Genomic DNA, 13,747 nt, shown 5'->3' on the forward strand with positions numbered 1-13,747 from the left:
TACCTTCGCATTTATCACATACTTGTTGAACAGATCCTGGGTTATTTCTGGTTTGGATCAGGTAGTAATGTGGTACCACACTGAAACAGTCGATTAAACCTGGTTTCGGTCAATATTTTAGATGATAATGCATGTTAGGTCTGGGTTAGGTCTAGGATTTGCCCTCATCTGGCTCATACTTTTGCATATTTCTCATACTTGTTGGCCTGATCCTGGCCTTTTTCTGGAATGGATCACGTACTTATGTGGTACCACACTGAAACAGTCGATTAATCCTGGTCTCGATCAATATTTTATTGGATAACGCAAGTTAGGTCTGGGATTTGTCTGGGATCTGCCCTCATCAGACTCATACTTTCGCATACTTCACATACTTGTTGAACGGATCCTGGGTTTTTTCTGGTTTGGATCACGTAGTAATGTGGTACCACACTGAAACATTCAATTAAACCTGGTCTTGATAAATATTTTAGAGGATAACGCATGTTAGGTCTGGGTAAGGTCTAGGATTTGCCCTCATCTGGGTCATATTTTCGTATTTTTCACATACTTGTTGAACAGATCCTGGGCTTTTCCGGTTTGAATCACGCAGTAATGTGGTACCACACTGAAACAGTCCACTAAACCTGGTTTCGATCAATATTTTGGAGGATACCGCATGTTATGTCTAGGTTAGCCCTGGGATTTGCCCTCATCAGACTCATACTTTCGCATACTTCACATACTTGTTGAATAGATCCTGGGTTTTTTTCTGGTTTGGATCACGTAGTAATGTGGTACCACACTGAAACAGTCGATTAAACCTGGTTTCGATCAATATTTTTGAGGATAACGCATGTTAGGTCTGGGTAAGGTCTAGGATTTGCCCTCATCAGGCTCATACTTTCGCATATTTCTAATACTTCATGGCTAGATCCGGGGCTATTTCTGGATTGGATCACGTAGTAAAATTGTACCACACTGAAACAGTCGATTAAACCTGGTTTCGAACAGTATTTTTGAGAATAACGCATGTTAGGTCTGGGATAGGTCTGGGATTTGCCCTCATCAGACTCATACTTTCGCATACTTCACATACTTGTTGAACAGATCCTGGGTTTTTTTCTGGTTTGGATCATGTAGTAATGTGGTACCACACTGAAACAGTCGATTAAACCTGGTTTCGATCAATATTTTTAAGGATAACGCATGTTAGGTCTGGGAAAGGTCTGGGATTTGCCCTCATCAGACTCATACTTTCGCATTCTTCACGTACTTGTTGAACGGATCCTGGGTTTTTTCTGGTTTGGATCACGTACTAATGTGGTACCACACTGAAACATTCAATTAAACCTGGTCTTGATAAATATTTTAGAGGATAACGCAAGTTAGGTCTGGGTAAGGTCTAGGATTTGCCCTCATCAGGCTCATACTTTCGCATATTTCTAATACTTCATGGCTAGATCCTGGGCTTTTTCTGGTTTGGATCAAGTAGTAATGTGGTACCACACTGAAACAGTCGATTAAACCCGGTTTCGATCAATATTTTAGAGGATAACGCAAGTTAGATCTGTGATAGGTCTGGGATTTGCCCTCATCAGGGTCATACTTTCGTATTTCTCACATACTAGTTGAACAGTTCCTGGGTTATTTCTGGTTTGGATCAGGTAGTAATGTGGTACCACACTGAAACAGTCGATTAAACCTGGTTTCGATCAATATTTTAGATGATAATGCATGTTAGGTCTGGGTTAGGTCTAGGATTTGCCCTCATCTGGCTCATACTTTAGCATATTTCTCATACTTGTTGGCCTGATCCTGCCCTTTTTCTGGATTGGATCACGTACTTATGTGGTACCATACTGAAACAGTCGATTAATCCTGGTCTCGATCAATATTTTATTGGATAACGCAAGTTAGGTCTGGGATTTGTCTGGGATCTGCCCTCATCAGACTCATACTTTCGCATACTTCACATACTTGTTGAACGGATCCTGGGTTTTTTCTGGTTTGGATCACGTAGTAATGTGGTACCACACTGAAACATTCAATTAAACCTGGTCTTGATAAATATTTTAGAGGATAACGCATGTTAGGTCTGGGTAAGGTCTAGCATTTGCCCTCATCAGGGTCATACTTTCGTATTTTTCAAATACTTGTTGAACAGATCCCTGGCTTTTTCTGGTTTGGATCACGTAGTAATGTGGTACCACACTGAAACTGTCCATTAAACCTGGTTTCGATCAATATTTTTGAGGATAACGCATGTTAGGTCTGGGATAGGTCTGGGATTTGCCCTCATCAGACTCATACTTTCGCATACTTCACATACTTGTTGAACAGATCCTGGGTTTTTTTCTGGTTTGGATCACGTAGTAATGTGGTACCACACTGAAACAGTCGATTAAACCTGGTTTCGATCAATATTTTTGAGGATAACGCATGTTAGGTCTGGGAAAGGTCTGGGATTTGCCCTCATCAGGCTCGTACTTTCGCATTTTTCGCATACTCGTTGGCCAGATCCTGGGCTTTTTCTGGTTTGGATCATGTAGTAAAGTGGTACCACACTGATGCAGACCATTAAACCTGGTTTCAATTATTATTTTAGAGGATAACACATGTTAGGTCTAGGTTAGGTCTGGGATTTGCCCTCATCAGGTTCATACTTTCGCCGTTCTAACATACATGTTGACCTGATCCTGGGTTTCTTCTGGATTGGATCACGTAGTAAGGTGGTACCACACTGAAACGGTCCACTAAACCTGGTTTCGATCAATATTTTAGAGGATACCGCATGTTATGTCTAGGTTAGCCCTGGGATTTGCCCTCATCAGACTCATACTTTCGCATACTTCACATACTTGTTGAACAGATCCTGGGTTTTTTTCTGGTTTGGATCACGTAGTAATGTGGTACTACACCGAAACATTCAATTAAACCTGGCCTTGATAAATATTTTAGAGGATAACGCATGTTAGGTCTGGGTTAGGTCTAGGATTTACCCCCATCAGGCTCGTACTTTCGCGTTTCTCACACACTTGTTGAACAGATCCTGGGTTTCTTCTGGATTGGATCACGTAGTAAGGTGGTACCACACTGAAACAGTCCAATAAACCTGGTTTCGATCAATATTTTAGGGAATAAAGCATGTTAGGTCTAGGTTAGGTCTGGGATTTGCTCTCATCAGGCTCGTACTTTCGCATATTTATCATACTTGATGGCCAGATTCTGGGTTTTTTCGGGTTTCGATCACGTAGTAATGTGATACCACACTGAAGCAGACCATTAAACCTGGTTTCAATTACTATTTTAGAGGGTAACACATGTTAGGTCTAGGTTATTTCTGGGATTTGCCCCTATCAGGGTCATACTTTCGCAGTTTTAACATACATGTTGTCCTGATCAATGGTTTTTTCTGCTTTGGATAACGTAGCCAAATGGTACCACACTGAAACAGTCAATTAAACCTTGTTTCGATCAATATTTTATAGGATGACGCAAGTTGAGTCTGGGATAGGTCTGGGATTTGCCCTCATCAGGCTCGTACTTTCGCGTTTTTCACGCACTTGTTGAACAGATCCTGGGTTATTTCTGATTTGGATCAGGTAGTAATGTCGTACCACACTGAAACATTCAATTAAACCTGGTCTTGATAAATATTTTAGAGGATAACGCATGTTAGGTCTAGGTTAGGACTGGGATTTGCTCTCATCAGGCTCGTACTTTCGCATACTTCACATACTTGTTGAACAGATCCTGGGCTTTTGTCTGGTTTGGATCACGTAGTAATGTGGTACCACACTGAAACAGTCGATTAAACCTGGTTTCGATCAATATTTTTGAGGATATCGCATGTTAGGTCTGGGATAGGTCTGGGATTTGCCCTCATCAGACTCATATTTTCGCATACTTCACATACTTGTTCAACAGATCCTGGGTTTTTTTCTGGTTTGGATCACGTAGTAATGTGGTACCACACTGAAACAGTCGATTAAACCTGGTTTCGATCAATATTTTTGAGGATAACGCATGTTAGGTCTGGGAAAGGTCTGGGATTTGCCCTCATCAGACTCATACTTTCGCATTCTTCACGTACTTGTTGAACGGATCCTGGGTTTTTTCTGGTTTGGATCACGTACTAATGTGGTACCACACTGAAACATTCAATTAAACCTGGTCTTGATAAATATTTTAGAGGATAACGCAAGTTAGGTCTGGGTAAGGTCTAGGATTTGCCCTCATCAGGCTCATACTTTCGCATATTTCTAATACTTCATGGCTAGATCCGGGGCTATTTCTGGATTGGATCACGTAGTAAAGTTGTACCACACTGAAACAGTCGATTAAACCTGGTTTCGATCAATATTTTCGAGGATAACGCATGTTAGGTCTGGGAAAGGTCTGGGATTTGCCCTCATCAGGCTCGTACTTTCGCATTTTTCGCATACTCGTTGGCCAGATCCTGGGCTTTTTCTGGTTTGGATCATGTAGTAAAGTGGTACCACACAGAAACAGTCGATTAATCCTGGTCTCGAACAATATTTTAGAGGATAACTTATGCTAGGTCTAGGTTAGGCCTGGGATTTGCCCTCATCAGACCCATACCTTCGCATTTATCACATACTTGTTGAACAGATCCTGGGTTATTTCTGGTTTGGATCAGGTAGTAATGTGGTACCACACTGAAACAGTCGATTAAACCTGGTTTCGGTCAATATTTTAGATGATAATGCATGTTAGGTCTGGGTTAGGTCTAGGATTTGCCCTCATCTGGCTCATACTTTTGCATATTTCTCATACTTGTTGGCCTGATCCTGGCCTTTTTCTGGAATGGATCACGTACTTATGGGGTACCACACTGAAACAGTCGATTAATCCTGGTCTCGATCAATATTTTATTGGATAACGCAAGTTAGGTCTGGGATTTGTCTGGGATCTGCCCTCATCAGACTCATACTTTCGCATACTTCACATACTTGTTGAACGGATCCTGGGTTTTTTCTGGTTTGGATCACGTAGTAATGTGGTACCACACTGAAACATTCAATTAAACCTGGTCTTGATAAATATTTTAGAGGATAACGCATGTTAGGTCTGGGTAAGGTCTAGGATTTGCCCTCATCTGGGTCATATTTTCGTATTTTTCACATACTTGTTGAACAGATCCTGGGCTTTTCCGGTTTGAATCACGTAGTAATGTGGTACCACACTGAAACAGTCGATTAAACCTGGTTTCGATCAATATTTTTGAGGATAACGCATGTTAGGTCTGGGATAGGTCTGGGATTTGCCCTCATCAGACTCATACTTTCGCATACTTCACATACTTGTTGAACAGATCCTGGGTTTTTTTCTGGTTTGGATCACGTAGTAATGTGGTACCACACTGAAACAGTCGATTAAACCTGGTTTCGATCAATATTTTTGAGGATAACGCATGTTAGGTCTGGGAAAGGTCTGGGATTTGCCCTCATCAGACTCATACTTTCGCATTCTTCACGTACTTGTTGAACGGATCCTGGGTTTTTTCTGGTTTGGATCACGTACTAATGTGGTACCACACTGACACATTCAATTAAACCTGGTCTTGATAAATATTTTAGAGGATAACGCAAGTTAGGTGTGGGTAAGGTCTAGGATTTGCCCTCATCAGGCTCATACTTTCGCATATTTCTAATACTTCATGGCTAGATCCTGGGCTACTTCTGGATTGGATCACGTTGTAATGTGGTACCACACTGAAACAGTCCATTAAACCTGGTTTCGATCAATATTTTTGAGGATAACCCATGTTAGGTCTAGGATAGGCCTGGGATTTTCACTCATCACGCTCGTACTTACGCATATTTCTCATACTTGTTGGCCAGATCCTTGGATTCTTCTGGATTGGATCACGTGGTACCGTGGTACCACACTGAAGCAGTTAATTAAACTTGGATACGGCCAATATTTGAGAGGATAACGCATGTTAGGTCTGGGTTAGGTCTAGTATTTGCCCTCGTCAGGCCCTTACTTTCGCATATTTCTCACACTTCATGGCTAGATCCTGGCTTTTTCTGGTTTGGATCACGTAGTAATGTGGTACCACACTGAAACGGTCGATTAAACCTGGTTTCGATCAATATTTTAGACGATATCGCATGTTAGGTCTGGGATAGGTCTAGGATTTGCCCTCATCAGGGTCATACTTTCGCATACTTCACATACCAGTTGTACAGTTCCTGGGTTATTTCTGGTTTGGATCAGCTAGTAATGTGGTACCACACTGAGAGAGTCGATTAAACCAGGTTTCGATCAATATTTTAGATGATAACGCATGTTAAGTCTAGGTTAGGCCGGGGATTTGCCCTCATCAGACTCATACTTTCGCATACTTCACATACTTGTTGAACAGATCCTGGGTTTTTTTCTGGTTTGGATCACGTAGTAATGTGGTACCACACTGAAACAGTCGATTAAACCTGGTTTCGATCAATATTTTTGAGGATAACGCATGTTAGGTCTGGGAAAGGTCTGGGATTTGCCCTCATCAGACTCATACTTTCGCATTCTTCACGTACTTGTTGAACGGATCCTGGGTTTTTTCTGGTTTGGATCACGTACTAATGTGGTACCACACTGACACATTCAATTAAACCTGGTCTTGATAAATATTTTAGAGGATAACGCATGTGAGGTCTGGCATAGGTCTGGAATTTGCCCTCATCAGGCTCATAGTTTTGCGTTTTTCACATACTTGTTGAACATATCCTGGGCTTTTTCTGGTTTGGATCACGTTGTAATGTGGTACCACACTGAAACAGTCCATTAAACCTGGTTTCGATCAATATTCTAGAGAATAACGCATGTTAGGTCTTGGTTAGGTCTCAGATATGCTCTCATCACGCTCGCACTTTCGCATATTTCTCATACTTGATGGCCAGATTCTGGACTTTTTCTGGATTGGATCACGTAGTAACGTGGTACCACACTGAAGCAGTCAATTAAACCTGGATACGGCCACTGTTTGAGAGGATAACGCATGTTAGGTCTGGGTTAGGTCTAGTATTTGCCCTCGTCAGGCTCTTACTTTCGCATATTTCTCACACTTCATGGCTAGATCCTGGGCTTTTTCTGGTTTTGATCAGGTAGTAATGTGGTACCACACTGAAACAGTCGATTAAACCTGGTTTCGATCAATATTTTTGAGGGTAACGCATGTTAGGTCTAGGTTAGGCCTGGGATTTTCACTCATCAGACTCATACTTTCGCATTCTTCACATACTTGTTGAACATATCCTGGGCTTTTTCTGGTTTGGATCACGTTGTAATGTGGTACCACACTGAAACAGTCCATTAAACCTGGTTTCGATCAATATTCTAGAGAATAACGCATGTTAGGTCTAGGTTAGGTCTGGGATTTGCTCTCATCAGGCTCGTACTTTCGCATATTTATCATACTTGATGGCCAGATTCTGGGTTTTTTCGGGTTTCGATCACGTAGTAATGTTATACCACACTGAAGCAGACCATTAAACCCGGTTTCAATTACTATTTTAGAGGGTAACACATGTTAGGTCTAGGCTATTTCTGGGATTTGCCCACATCAGGGCCATACTTTCGCAGTTTTAACATACATGTTGTCCTGATCAGTGTTTTTTTCTGCTTTGGATAACGTAGCAAAATGGTACCACACTGAAACAGTCAATTAAACCTTGTTTCGATCAATATTTTATAGGATGACGCAAGTTGGGTCTGGGATAGGTCTGGGATTTGCCCTCATCAGGCTCGTGCTTTCGCGTTTTTCACACACTTGTTGAACAGATCCTGGGTTATTTCTGATTTGGATCACGTAGTAATGTGGTACCACACTGAAACAGTCGATTAAACCTGGTTTCGATCAATATTTTTGAGGATAACGCATGTTAGGTCTGGGATAGGTCTGGGATTTGCCCTCATCAGACTCATACTATCGCATACTTCACATACTTGTTGAACAGATCCTGGGTTCTTTTCTGGTTTGGATCACGTAGTAATGTGGTACCACACTGAAACAGTCGATTAAACCTGGTTTCGATCAATATTTTTGAGGATAACGCATGTTAGGTCTGGGAAAGGTCTGGGATTTGCCCTCATCAGACTCATACTTTCGCATTCTTCACGTACTTGTTGAACGGATCCTGGGTTTTTTTCTGGTTTGGATTACGTACTAATGTGTTACCTCACTGAAACATTCAATTAAAGCTGGTCTTGATAAATATTTTAGAGGATAACGCAAGTTAGGACAGGGTAAGGTCTAGGATTTGCCCTCATCAGGCTCATACTTTCGCATATTTCTAATACTTCATGGCTAGATCCTGGGCTATTTCTGGATTGGATCACGTTGTAATGTGGTACCACACTGAAACAGTCCATTAAACCTGGTTTCGATCAATATCTTTGAGGATAACGCATGTTAGGTCTAGGATAGGCCTGGGAGTTTCACTTATCAGTCTCATACTTTCGCATACTTCTCATACTAGTTGAACAGTTCCTGGGTTATTTCTGGTTTGGATCAGGTAGTAATGTGGTACCACACTGAAACAGTCGATTAAACCTGGTTTCGATCAATATTTTTGAGGATAACGCATGTTAGGTCTGGGATAGGTCTGGGATTTGCCCTCATCAGACTCATACTTTCGCATACTTCACATACCAGTTGTACAGTTCCTGGGTTATTTCTGGTTTGGATCAGCTAGTAATGTGGTACCACACTGAGAGAGTCGATTAAACCAGGTTTCGATCAATATTTTAGATGATAACGCATGTTAAGTCTAGGTTAGGCCGGGGATTTGCCCTCATCAGACTCATACTTTCGCATACTTCACATACTTGTTGAATAGATCCTGGGTTTTTCCCTGGTTTGGATCACGTAGTAATGTGGTACCACACTGAAACGTTCAATCAAACCTGGTCTTGATAAATATTTTAGAGGATAACGCATGTTAGGTCTGGCATAGGTCTGGAATTTGCCCTCATCAGGGTCATACTTTCGCATACTTCACATACTTGTTGAACAGATCCTGGGTTTTTTCTGGTTTGGATCACGTAGTAATGTGGTACCACACTGATACATTCAATTAAACCTGGTCTTGATAAATATTTTAGAGGATAACGCATGTTAGGTCTGGGTAAGGTCTAGGAATTGCCCTCATCAGGCTCATACTATCGCATTCTTCACATACTTGTTGAACAGATCCCTGGCTTTTTCTGGTTTGGATCACGTAGTAATGTGGTACCACACTGAAACAGTCCATTAAACCTGGTTTCGATCAATATTTTTGAGGATAACGCATGTTAGGTCTGGGATAGGTCTGGGATTTGCCCTCATCAGACTCATACTTTCGCATTCTTCACGTACTTGTTGAACGGATCCTGGGTTTTTTCTGGTTTAGATCACGTAGTAATGTGGTACCACACTGATACATTCAATTAAACCTGGTCTTGATAAATATTTTAGAGGATAACGCATGTTAGGTCTGGGTAAGGTCTAGGAATTGCCCTCATCAGGCTCATACTATCGCATTCTTCACATACTTGTTGAACAGATCCCTGGCTTTTTCTGGTTTGGATCACGTAGTAATGTGGTACCACACTGAAACAGTCCATTAAACCTGGTTTCGATCAATATTTTTGAGGATAACGCATGTTAGGTATAGGATAGGCCTGGGATTTTCACTCATCACGCTCGTACTTTCGCATATTTCTCATACTTGTTGGCCAGATCCTTGGATTTTTCTGGATTGGATCACGTGGTACCGTGGTACCACACTGAAGCAGTTAATTAAACCTGGATACGGCCAATATTTGAGAGGATAACGCATGTTAGGTCTGGGTTAGGTCTAGTATTTGCCCTCGTCAGGCTCTTACTTTCGCATATTTCTCACACTTCATGGCTAGATCCTGGGCTTTTTCTGGTTTGGATCAGGTAGTAATGTGGTACCACACTGAAACAGTCGATTAAACCAGGTTTCGACCATTATTTTAGATGATAACGCATGCTAAGACTAGGTTAGGCCTGGGATTTGCCCTCATCGGACTCATACTATCGCATTCTTCACATACTTGTTGAACAGATCCCTGGCTTTTTCTGGTTTGGATCACGTAGTAATGTGGTACCACACTGAGACTGTCCATTAAACCTGGTTTGGATAAATATTTTAGAGGATAACGCATGTTAGGTCAGGGATGGGTCTGGGATTTGCCCTCATCAGACTCATACTTTCGCATACTTCACATACTTGTTGAATAGATCCTGGGTTTTTTCTGGTTTGGATCACGTAGTAATGTGGTACCACACTGAAACAGTCGATTTAACCTGGTTTCGATCAATATTTTTGGGGTAACGCATGTTAGGTCTAGGTTAGGCCTGGGATTTTCATTCTTCAGACTCATACTTTCGCATTCTTCACATACTTGTTGAACGGATCCTGGGTTTTTCCCTGGTTTGGATCACGTAGTAATGTGGTACCACACTGAAACGTTCAATTAAACCTGGTCTTGATAAATATTTTAGAGGATAACGCATGTTAGGTCTGGCATAGGTCTGGAATTTGCCCTCATCAGGCTCATAGTTTCGCGTTTTTACCATACTTGTTGAACATATCCTGGGCTTTTTCTGGTTTGGATCACGTTGTGATGTGGTACCACACTGAAACAGTCCATTAAACCTGGTTTCGATCAATATTCTAGAGAATAACGCATGTTAGGTCTTGGTTAGGTCACAGATATGCTCTCATCACGCTCGCACTTTCGCATATTTCTCATACTTGATGGCCAGATTCTGGGCTTTTTCTGGATTGGATCACGTAGTATCGTGGTACCACACTGAAGCAGTCAATTAAACCTGGATACGGCCAATATTTGAGAGGATAACGCATGTTAGGTCTAGGTTAGGCCTGGGATATTCACTCATCAGACTCATACTTTCGCATTCTTCACATACTTGTTGAACATATCCTGGGCTTTTTCTGGTTTGGATCACGTTGTAATGTGGTACCACCCTGAAACAGTCCATTAAACCTGGTTTCGATCAATATTCTAGAGAATAGCGCATGTTAGGTCTGGGTTAGGTCTGGGATTTGCTCTCATCAGGCTCGTACTTTCGCATATTTATCATACTTGATGGCCAGATTCTGGGTTTTTTCGGGTTTCGATCACGTAGTAATGTGATACCACACCGAAGCAGACCATTAAACCAGGTTTCAATTACTATTTTAGAGGGTAACACATGTTAGGTCTAGGCTATTTCTGGGATTTGCCCCCATCAGGGCCATACTTTCGCAGTTTTAACATACATGTTATCCTGATCAATGGTTTTTTCTGCTTTGGATAACGTAGCAAAATGGTACCACACTGAAACAGTCAATTAAACCTTGTTTCGATCAATATTTTATAGGATGACGCAAGTTGGGTCTGGGATAGGTCTGGGATTTGCCCTCATCAGGCTCGTACTTTCGCGTTTTTCACACACTTGTTGAACAGATCCTGGGTTATTTCTGATTTGGATCAGGTAGTAATGTCGTACCACACTGAAACAGTCGATTAAACCTGGTCACGATCAATATTTTTGAGGATAACGCATGTTAGGTCTGGGATAGGTCTAGGATTTGCCCTCATCGACACTCATACCTTCGCATTCTTCACATACTTGTTGAACGGATCCTGGGTTTTTTCTGGTTTGGATCACGTACTAATGTGGTACCACACTGACACATTCAATTAAACCTGGTCTTGATAAATATTTTAGAGGATAACGCAAGTTAGGTCTGGGTAAGGTCTAGGATTTGCCCTCATCAGGCACATACTTTCGCATATTTCTAATACTTCATGGCTAGATCCTGGGCTACTTCTGGATTGGATCACGTTGTAATGTGGTACCACACTGAAACAGTCCATTAAACCTGGTTTCGATCAATATTTTTGAGGATAACGCATGTTAGGTCTGGGATAGGTCTGGGATTTGCCCTCATCAGACTCATACTTTCGCATACTTCACATACTTGTTGAACAGATCCTGGGTTCTTTTCTGGTTTGGATCACGTAGTAATGTGGTACCACACTGAAACAGTCGATTAAACCTGGTTTCGATCAATATTTTTGTGGATAACGCATGTTAGGTCTGGGAGAGGTCTGGGATTTGCCCTCATCAGACTCATACTTCCGTATTTTTCACATACTTGTTGAACAGATCCTGGGTTTTTTTCTGGTTTGGATCACGTAGTAATGTGGTACCACACTGAAACAGTCGATTAAACCTGGTTTCGATCAATATTTTTGAGGATAACGCATGTTAGGTCAGGGATAGGTCTGGGATTTGCCCTCATCAGGCTGATACTTTCGCATATTTCTCATACTTCATGGCTAGATCCTGGGATTTTTCTGGATTGGATAACGTAGTTATGTGGTACCACACTGAAACAGTCGATTAATCCTGGTCTCGATCAATATTTTATTGGATAACGCATGTTAGTTCTAGGTTAGGCCTGGGATTTGCCCTCATCAGACCCATACTTTCGCATACTTCACATACTTGTTGAACAGATCCAGGGTTTTTTTCTGGTTTGGATCACGTAGTAATGTGGTACCACACTGAAACATTCAATTAAACCTGGTCTTGATAAATATTTTAGAGGATAACGCATGTTAGGTCTGGGTTAGGTCTAGGATTTGCCCTCGTGAGGCTCATACTTTCGCATATTTCTCATACTTCATGGCTAGATCCTGGGCTTCTTCTGGATTGGATCACGTAGTAATGTAGTACCACACTGAAGCAGACCATTGAACCTGGTTTCAATTACTATTTTAGAGAATAACACATGTTAGGTCTAGGTTATTTCTGGGATTTGCCCTCATCAGGGTCATACTTTCGCAGTTTTAACATACATGTTGTCCTGGTCAGTGGTTTTTTCTGCTTTGGATAACGTAGCAAAATGGTACCACACTGAGACAGTCAATTAAACCTTGTTTCGATAAATATTTTATAGGATGACGCAAGTTGGGTCTGGGATTGGTCTGGCATTTGCCCTCATCAGGCGCGTACTTTCGCGTTTTTCACACAGTTGTTGAACACATCCTGGGATTCTTCTGGTTTGGATCACGTAGTAATGTGGTACCACACTGAAACAGTCCAATAAACCTGGTTTCGATCAATATTTTAGAGAATAAAGCATGTTAGGTCTAGGTTAGGTCTGGGATTTGCTCTCATCAGACTCGTACTTTCGCATATTTATCATACTTGATGGCCAGATTCTGGGTTTTTTCGGGTTTCGATCACGTAGTAATGTGATACCACACTGAAGCAGACCATTAAAACAGGTTTCAATTACTATTTTAGAGGATAACACATGTTAGGTCTAGGTTATTTCTGGGATTTGCCCTCATCAGGGTCATACTTTCGCAGTTTTAACACACATGTTGTCCTGATCAATGGTTTTTTCTGCTTTGGATAACGTAGCACAATCGTACCACACTGAAACAGTCAATTAAACCTGATTTCGATCAATATTTTAGAGGATAACGCAAGTTAGGTCTGGGATTGGTCTGGGATTTGCACTCATCAGGCTCGTACTTTCGCGTTTTTCACATACTTGTTGAACAGATCCTGGGCTTTTCCGGTTTGGATCACGCAGTAATGTGGCACCACACTGAAACGGTCCACTGAACCTGGTTTCGATCAATATTTTAGAGGATACCGCATGTTAGGTCTAGGTTAGGCCTGGGATTTGCCCTCATCAGACTCTTACTTTCG

This window comes from Colletes latitarsis, chromosome 1 (assembly GCF_051014445.1).
Source record: "Colletes latitarsis isolate SP2378_abdomen chromosome 1, iyColLati1, whole genome shotgun sequence".
NCBI classification, from domain to species: Eukaryota; Metazoa; Arthropoda; class Insecta; order Hymenoptera; family Colletidae; genus Colletes; species Colletes latitarsis.